The 6,977-nt window shown below is 37.1% G+C and overlaps 1 pseudogene; it reads left to right on the top strand.

Annotated features, from left to right (window-relative positions):
* LOC138177732 (olfactory receptor 51H1-like) overlaps nucleotides 1-6,487 on the top strand; it is an 11,120-nt pseudogene extending 4,633 nt beyond the window's left edge.
* Nucleotides 6,488-6,977: the final 490 nt, after the last annotated feature.

Genomic DNA, 6,977 nt, shown 5'->3' with positions numbered 1-6,977 from the left:
CTCTCTCTCTGTCTCTCTCTGTCTCTCTCTCTCTCTCTCTCTCTGTCTCTCTCTCTCTCTCTCTCTCTGTCTCTCTCTCTCTGTCTCTCTCTCTGTCTCTGTCTCTCTCTCTCATACACACACACACACACACACACACACACACACACACACACTCTTACCCTGGATATTTTCTTGGCAAATCACATTAGGAAGTCATTTTTTGTGGGAAAAGAAATTGTTGGGGGGTGAATGGAAGAAAGAAGAGGAGAGAGACAGGTTGGAGCAAAGTAGATGTTTCATTAGTTTCTCCATTCTCCTCGATGTTTCAATTCCTTATCTTCTTTAGCTCAATTAAATTTCAACAACTTTGTACATTTCTTAGTTAGTAATCTTGAACTGGCTAGACCTAAGCTCAACAGCTTTCAAGGAGGATAGTAAAATGGACCCTTGAGGTCAGGTTGATTCTCAAACTAATCAGCCTTTTTAAAAATTAATGCTTATTAGGAGTCACTAACCCATTAGATACAATTTGTTATAGCCACTTTTTGCATGCTAGTCACAGAATGAATAGTAAACTTTTCGTTTTTAAAAGTGGTTTGACTTGAGTTTGGTGACCTATATTACAAGATAGTCTTGTACTTACGTTTATTTTTTCCAATTCTTAAGACACGGAGAGGAAGAGAATGGCAAAAGTCATCTAGGTGTCAGTTTGATTGTTCATTACCTTGTCTGATGTCCAAAGAATGTTCTGCTCACTGAGCCTAATCAATATCCAACCTAATTCTCACTGGATTAGGGTAAACTGTAATATCTTTAGAATAAAGAGAATATTCTATATAGTCTTTTTTTTAGAAACTCAGATCTTTGCTCAAGAAAGGCTGTCCATTTTTACCCCATTCTAAGCTTTTCTTTTCTCTTTTTTGATTTCTAAGTCCTTCTCCCTTTTCCTTTTCTGTTCTTTCACTTTTGCCCATATTATTTGTACATGTGTTTGTAGTTGAAAATGAAAAAAAATCATCATGATGTATGTTTTCACCAACCTCAGTTTTCTATTCCTGTAGCCCCTCACCTCTCTGATGCTTTCTCCAGTGAATTTCTTTCACACTCCTGGGTGCCTCTTCATCATCCCCTTTCCCTACTGCATGCTACACATTCATCACTCTGTACTATGCTCTTTTTCTGTTATTCTTATCTGCCTTTCTTCTTCTGCTACAAATTCCACCTCTTTCTTTATAAGGTGATGATTCTGACCCCCTGAATCTCTAAGGAGCCCTGTTGATTCCCTAGATCCCAATTAAACAAAATGGGTCCTTCTTCATAGAAATTTATCCTTCTGGTATATGTAAGAGGGATGGAGATGGAAAAGAAGTCTCATTTATATGCTAAATCTTTAATGTCGTCACAGATGATTCAAAATAATTTCATAGTCTTAGTCAATTTATGATACCCCAATCTCCTCCCTGCACTGGTATTTTATATTTATTCCCATTAAATGAACATATGTGTCAGCTGGAAAATACCCTTTCCCCTGATATGTCCATATTGCACATGTTCATAGTGAATTTAACCTACGTCTCTTAATTATGCTTTATGTTATATCTGCATATATCCCAACTTAACGATATTTATCAAATAGTCATTAAGTGTTTACTAAGGGTTGTTACTTGACAAAATGGATAGAGGGCTGAAAGTTGAGTGAGGAAGGTCTGAAGTCTAATCAGAACCCAGAGTCTTTGTATTTAGGTAACCCTGTGCAAGTCACTTAATCTCTGTTTGTCTCAGTTTTCTCATCTGCAAAATGGGGATCAGAATGGCATCTACCTCTCAGGGTTATGTTGTAGATCAAATAAGACAATATGTGTAAAGTGCTTTGCAAACCTTAAAGCACTGTTGTTTAGTTATTTCAGTCACATCTGACTCTTATGACACCAATATTATCTTTTATTTCCAGAAAAAAAAGTAATTAAAAGGAATAGTTTATTATTCTTATCTCTTAAATTCACCCTAATGAAACCTGGAGGATATCAATAAGAATTGTTCCTAGAAATCCTTACTAGAAGAACTACACAGTTAAATAAAATATAAGAAAGCATGTACTTATAAAATAGATCTGGCTCAGTGGCACAGTTAAGTTTGTGTAGGACCAAAGCATCTTGTTGAAAACAGGAAAAGCACCTAAGAAATAACTAACCAGTCCATAAAGTAGAACTAAAAAACCATTTAGATATTTTGAAAGGCCCATGCTTTCCTTAAAGCAGACACTTCCTCCTGGTGGCATAACTTTCATGTTTTTGTGAGATCCTCATCCAGCTCTATCTATATTAAAATTACTAGAAAACACATAGATAAAGAGCCAATGGATGCTTTGCAGTAGCCTCTATAGCCAAGAAGCAAATGTTGCTAAATTTCATTGCAGAATAGTTCAATTGTTGAGATTAGAGTTGAGGTATGTAGGAAGGGCATTACTCAACTGGAAAGAAGAGTTTAACAATGTCAGACTGTATGAGGTACAAGACACATTCTTTTCGTTACTGATTAAACAAGGATATTTCTGTTTTCTAGGTTTCTTTCAAAGCCATCATGTCAGAGGTACAAATTTCATTTTGATCAAAACCTAGGCTGTTCTAACCCATAAATGGACAAACTAAATGCAGACTATGACCAGATGACAGTCACTCAAGTCTTTTAAAAGAGTTCAAGGAAAATCTTGTCAGTGGTTTTCCTATAGTTATAAAAGGCTAGGAGGCTTGCTATGGAAACCCCAGTGTATTACACGGAGGTCCAGAGGATCCCCAGCAACTATAGACTTAGGAGTTTCATTCAGTTCATGTGACTTTTGGAGAATAAAAGACTGGAGTCAGCAGTCTCTGATGCCACCTTTCCATATAATCAGTTACTGTAGAATATTTACCCAGAAACCTTGAGCTGAGCACAGTGTCTCATCATTTCTAAGCCCTTATCTTGGATCTATATCTCCATGAAGTAACTACTATATATAAAGGAATTGGTAAATAGGGAGATTAAGTACTCCTTGTCGATCATACAGATAATTAATTTGAGAGATGGGTTTTGAACCAAACTTCGGAGTCAAAAATGGTATATAGATTCACTCCTGAAATGTGTTATATTAGGTAGTGAATGGCATAGGGACTAGACCTGTGACTTTATTGGCATAGGGAACTCCCACTTGGGAAAGTATCTCTATGAATTCAATTTGGAACCTGCTTTGCAACTTAAAGTCCTAGAGAGTTGCCCTGAGCACTGAGGATAAGTGACTTGCCCAGGATTACATAGTCCATAGATATCAGAGGTGAGACCTCAATCCAGGTATCCTACATTTAGAAGCATCTACACTACACTATCTATCATCAATATTAGGATGTGATCTGTTGTTCTGTTTAACTCAATCCTAGAACATTTGATCCCCAGTAGATTTTTTAAAACATCAGTTATTTTTCTTTTTTACTATAAGGAGTTTGTATATACCCCTTCCAATTCACCCCCTCAGTTAAATAATAAAAAAGTAAAAGTAGTACTTTCATAAGAAATAGCATAATTCAACAAAAGAGAATCCTACATTTTCTACATCCAAAAGGTATAAAGGTATGTCTCATTTTGTATTTTAAATTCATCCCTTCTTTGCAAAGACATAAATGAAATGCTTATTCTTCAGTCATCTTCACTCATGATTTACCATTGCACTGCTCAGAGTTCCCAAGTCTTTCAAAACTGGGTTTTTTTTCCTGTAATTTTATTTCCATTGTATAATTATTTTCTTCTATTTTTGCCCACATTACTTTGTATAAGTTTATAGACGTCTTCCCAATTTTCTCTGAAACTGTCCATTTTAATATAGTACGCCTATTCTACTACATTCAAATATACTAATTTGTTTAGCTATTTTCCAATAGGTGTCCACCCCCCAACTCAGTTTCTAATTTGAAATCACACTAAAAAATGCTGTATGTATGTGTATACACACACACATATATGTATATATATATCTGTATGTGTACACACACATACATACATCTATATATATACACATAGATACATATATACATACATATATAAATATAAACAAATATGTGGGTATATACGTATACACACACATAATTTCTGGGTCCTTTTCCAGATTTGTAAAATGGGTTGGAGAAAGGCAAACCACTGTAGTATCTTTACTATCAATATCAAATGCATCAGAAATTGTCAAATACAAAAAGGCTGCTTAGAGCCTTGATCAAGTCACCTAATTTTTTTGTACCTCAGTTTACTCATATACAAGATGGAAGGGGTGAAAAATAAATACTTTTTGGGCAGCTGGGTGTCATAGTGGATAGAGTATCAGGCATGGAGTCAAGAAGACACATCTTTATGAGTTCAAATCTGGCCTCAGATACTTACTAGTTTTGTGAACCTGGTCCTGATAGGAATCCCTGGACTAGAGAGAAAGTATTATTGGACAGCACTGGGTTTCATCTATGTCATTGCTGTCTTGGGCAATGGCATCATCATCATCATCATCTCTGCCATCAAATATGAATCATCCCCCTGTGCTATTTCCTGTGCATGTTGGCACTGAAAGACCTAGACTTGGTCTTCTACCCTATGTCATCCTGTAATGGCAAACGAAGTAATGCCTTGCTGCTTGTTCAGCTATTCAAGTGCCTTTGAGCCTCAGCTTTGATTGTAGCAAGTGTCTGTGGGAAACAGTAAACATTGTGTTACCCTTAATGTGCCTAAGGGAGTTTGGAGAACTTTCCTGATCTTAATAGGTCCAAGTGTCATTACATGGAGTCCACGGTGTGAGGAGCATGCCAAAAAAGCAGAACAGGAAGGATCAGAGCAGAGAAAAGTTCAAGCACAAACTGGAACTAAGGAGAACTGAGAGGGAGAATGTTTGTGTCATCCAGCACTCTGTCTATTCTGTCTGTGTTGATGTTACTTTGTCAGAACAAAGTATTCTGTCTGTTGAAACAGGGCTTTAATTGAAGTCCTGAAAGAGAACTTTATTACTGTTTACAGAGGTCCTGATAGAAGGCTTTCCTACTGTTTACAGAAGTCCTAGGACTTTACTGTTGATTTGTGTTTGATTTCTCAGACAAAAGCTTTGTCTTTTGGTTTGTGTTACTTGGTCAGACCGAAAGAAAATTGAGATACTAGTGTTGGCAATGTGTGTAAATATTGTTATAGCTCTGTCAAGCTTAATGTCTGTAAATATTATTGTAGCTCTCTTAAGCTTTGTCTTCCTAGAAATATAAACTTTGAAGAGCTTTCCCTGTAAGGTGAGGTATGAAATAGGGAGAGCTGCTTAGGTGTGAGTGCAGGGAAGAGCTGCCTACCTCTGAATTCAGGTAAGAGCTGGTTAGCCCATGGAAGAGGAGCCATGGGGTTTGGAAGTCAGCCTCAAGTTAAGATAAAAAAGGACTTTACTTGGGTACTCTTCATTTACTGATGAGATTTTGACTTATTGTGACCTGGGGTGGATGGTATTTGTACTTTCTGCTACCCCTTAAGTATGATTGCCTTAAGGATGAATTGGAAGCCAGCCTCCAGTCAAGATAAAGAAGAATTTTCTTGACTACTCTAGATTGTGATTTAGACAATGTGGTCACTTTATTAGTAAGTTGTTATGTTATATTGCTGTGAAAGTTGTTCTTTAGTTGCTCGAATATTTTGATTTAGTTTATTGTTGAATAAATAGAGAGTTCACTATACTATAAAAGTAGATTCTTAAAGTTATTCACAGCAACATTCCTCAGGAGAAGTACTTGTGATTGGCTTTGCACTTGTTTGCTAGAAATCTTCTGGTTTGACTATGGAGTTGTCATCTTTAATATTCTCCTGGTCCAGATGTACTTCATTCATAGTTGATCAAACATTGAGTCTGGTGGCCATGACCATTGAGCAAGTTGCAGCCACACAGAACCCATTGAGGTATGGCATCATCCTTAGAAATAGTGTAGTCTGTAGAATAGGGGCAGCCATCCTCACACAGGCTGTCTGTGTGGTATTCCCTGTGCCCTTTCTCATCAAGTGGCTCCCCTTCTACTGTTTCATCGTCCTCTCCCATTTCTTTTGTCTCCACCAGGATATCATGCACCTTGCCTGTGCCAGCACCTGTGTCAATAGCCTTTAGGTCCTTATTGCTGCTATTTTTACGAGAGGTTCGGATTCACTCTCTATCCTCCTTTCCTATGCATTTATCCTGCACACAGTATTGGCAACTACCTCTGAAGATGGTGAACTAAAAACAATCAACACTTGTGTTCCCCATATCTATATTCCCCATATTCCCATATCTATTCTCATCTTCCATGTGCCACTCATTGGCACTTCTTTTATTTATTGTTTTGTGAAGCATCTATCCCCTCTGACTCAGGTTAGCACCTACTTCCTTTTTCCCCATTGTTTAAATCCCATACTTTACACTGTTAAGACCAAGGAGATGCGAAGGAAGATTTTTCCAGAAGCTTGCCCAGACAAGGAGGGCCGTCTCTGCTGAAGATAATGGAGAAGAGATTTCTCCTCCTATAAACAACAATTAAGACTGTCAAGAATAAAACTTTATATTACTTTTGTCTCACATATTTTGTTTTTTCTACTGAGAATGGTGGGAGTCAATAATCAATCAAAAAGCATTTACTAATTGCTCTCTCTACCAAGTCACAATCTTAGTTATTGTGTGTACAAAGAAAAACAAAGTCAAACATTCCTTGCCCTTAATGAGTTTGCACTCTATGGAGGTTATGAGCAACACGTGCACATATAAAAGTACATATAAAATGAATGCAAGGTAAATGGTAAGGCTAGGCTCTGGTTTAATACCTAGACGACTTTGTACAAGTTAACAACTGAACTGATCTTTGGAAGAAATAAGAAATCTTCTTAAGAGATGAAAATGAGGTAGGAGTGCATGACAGATGAGCACACGCGTGTGTGTGTGTGTGTGTGTGTGAGAGAGAGAGAGAGAGAAGAAGAAGAAGAAGAAGAAG

The sequence above is a fragment of the Petaurus breviceps genome, unplaced genomic scaffold, assembly GCF_028583685.1.
Source record: "Petaurus breviceps papuanus isolate PSGF00001 unplaced genomic scaffold, PetGlider_PUasm1.0 90444, whole genome shotgun sequence".
Lineage (NCBI taxonomy): Eukaryota > Metazoa > Chordata > Mammalia > Diprotodontia > Petauridae > Petaurus > Petaurus breviceps.
Note: the sequence above shows the minus strand (reverse complement) of the source record. Positions and strands in the feature narration are given on the sequence as shown.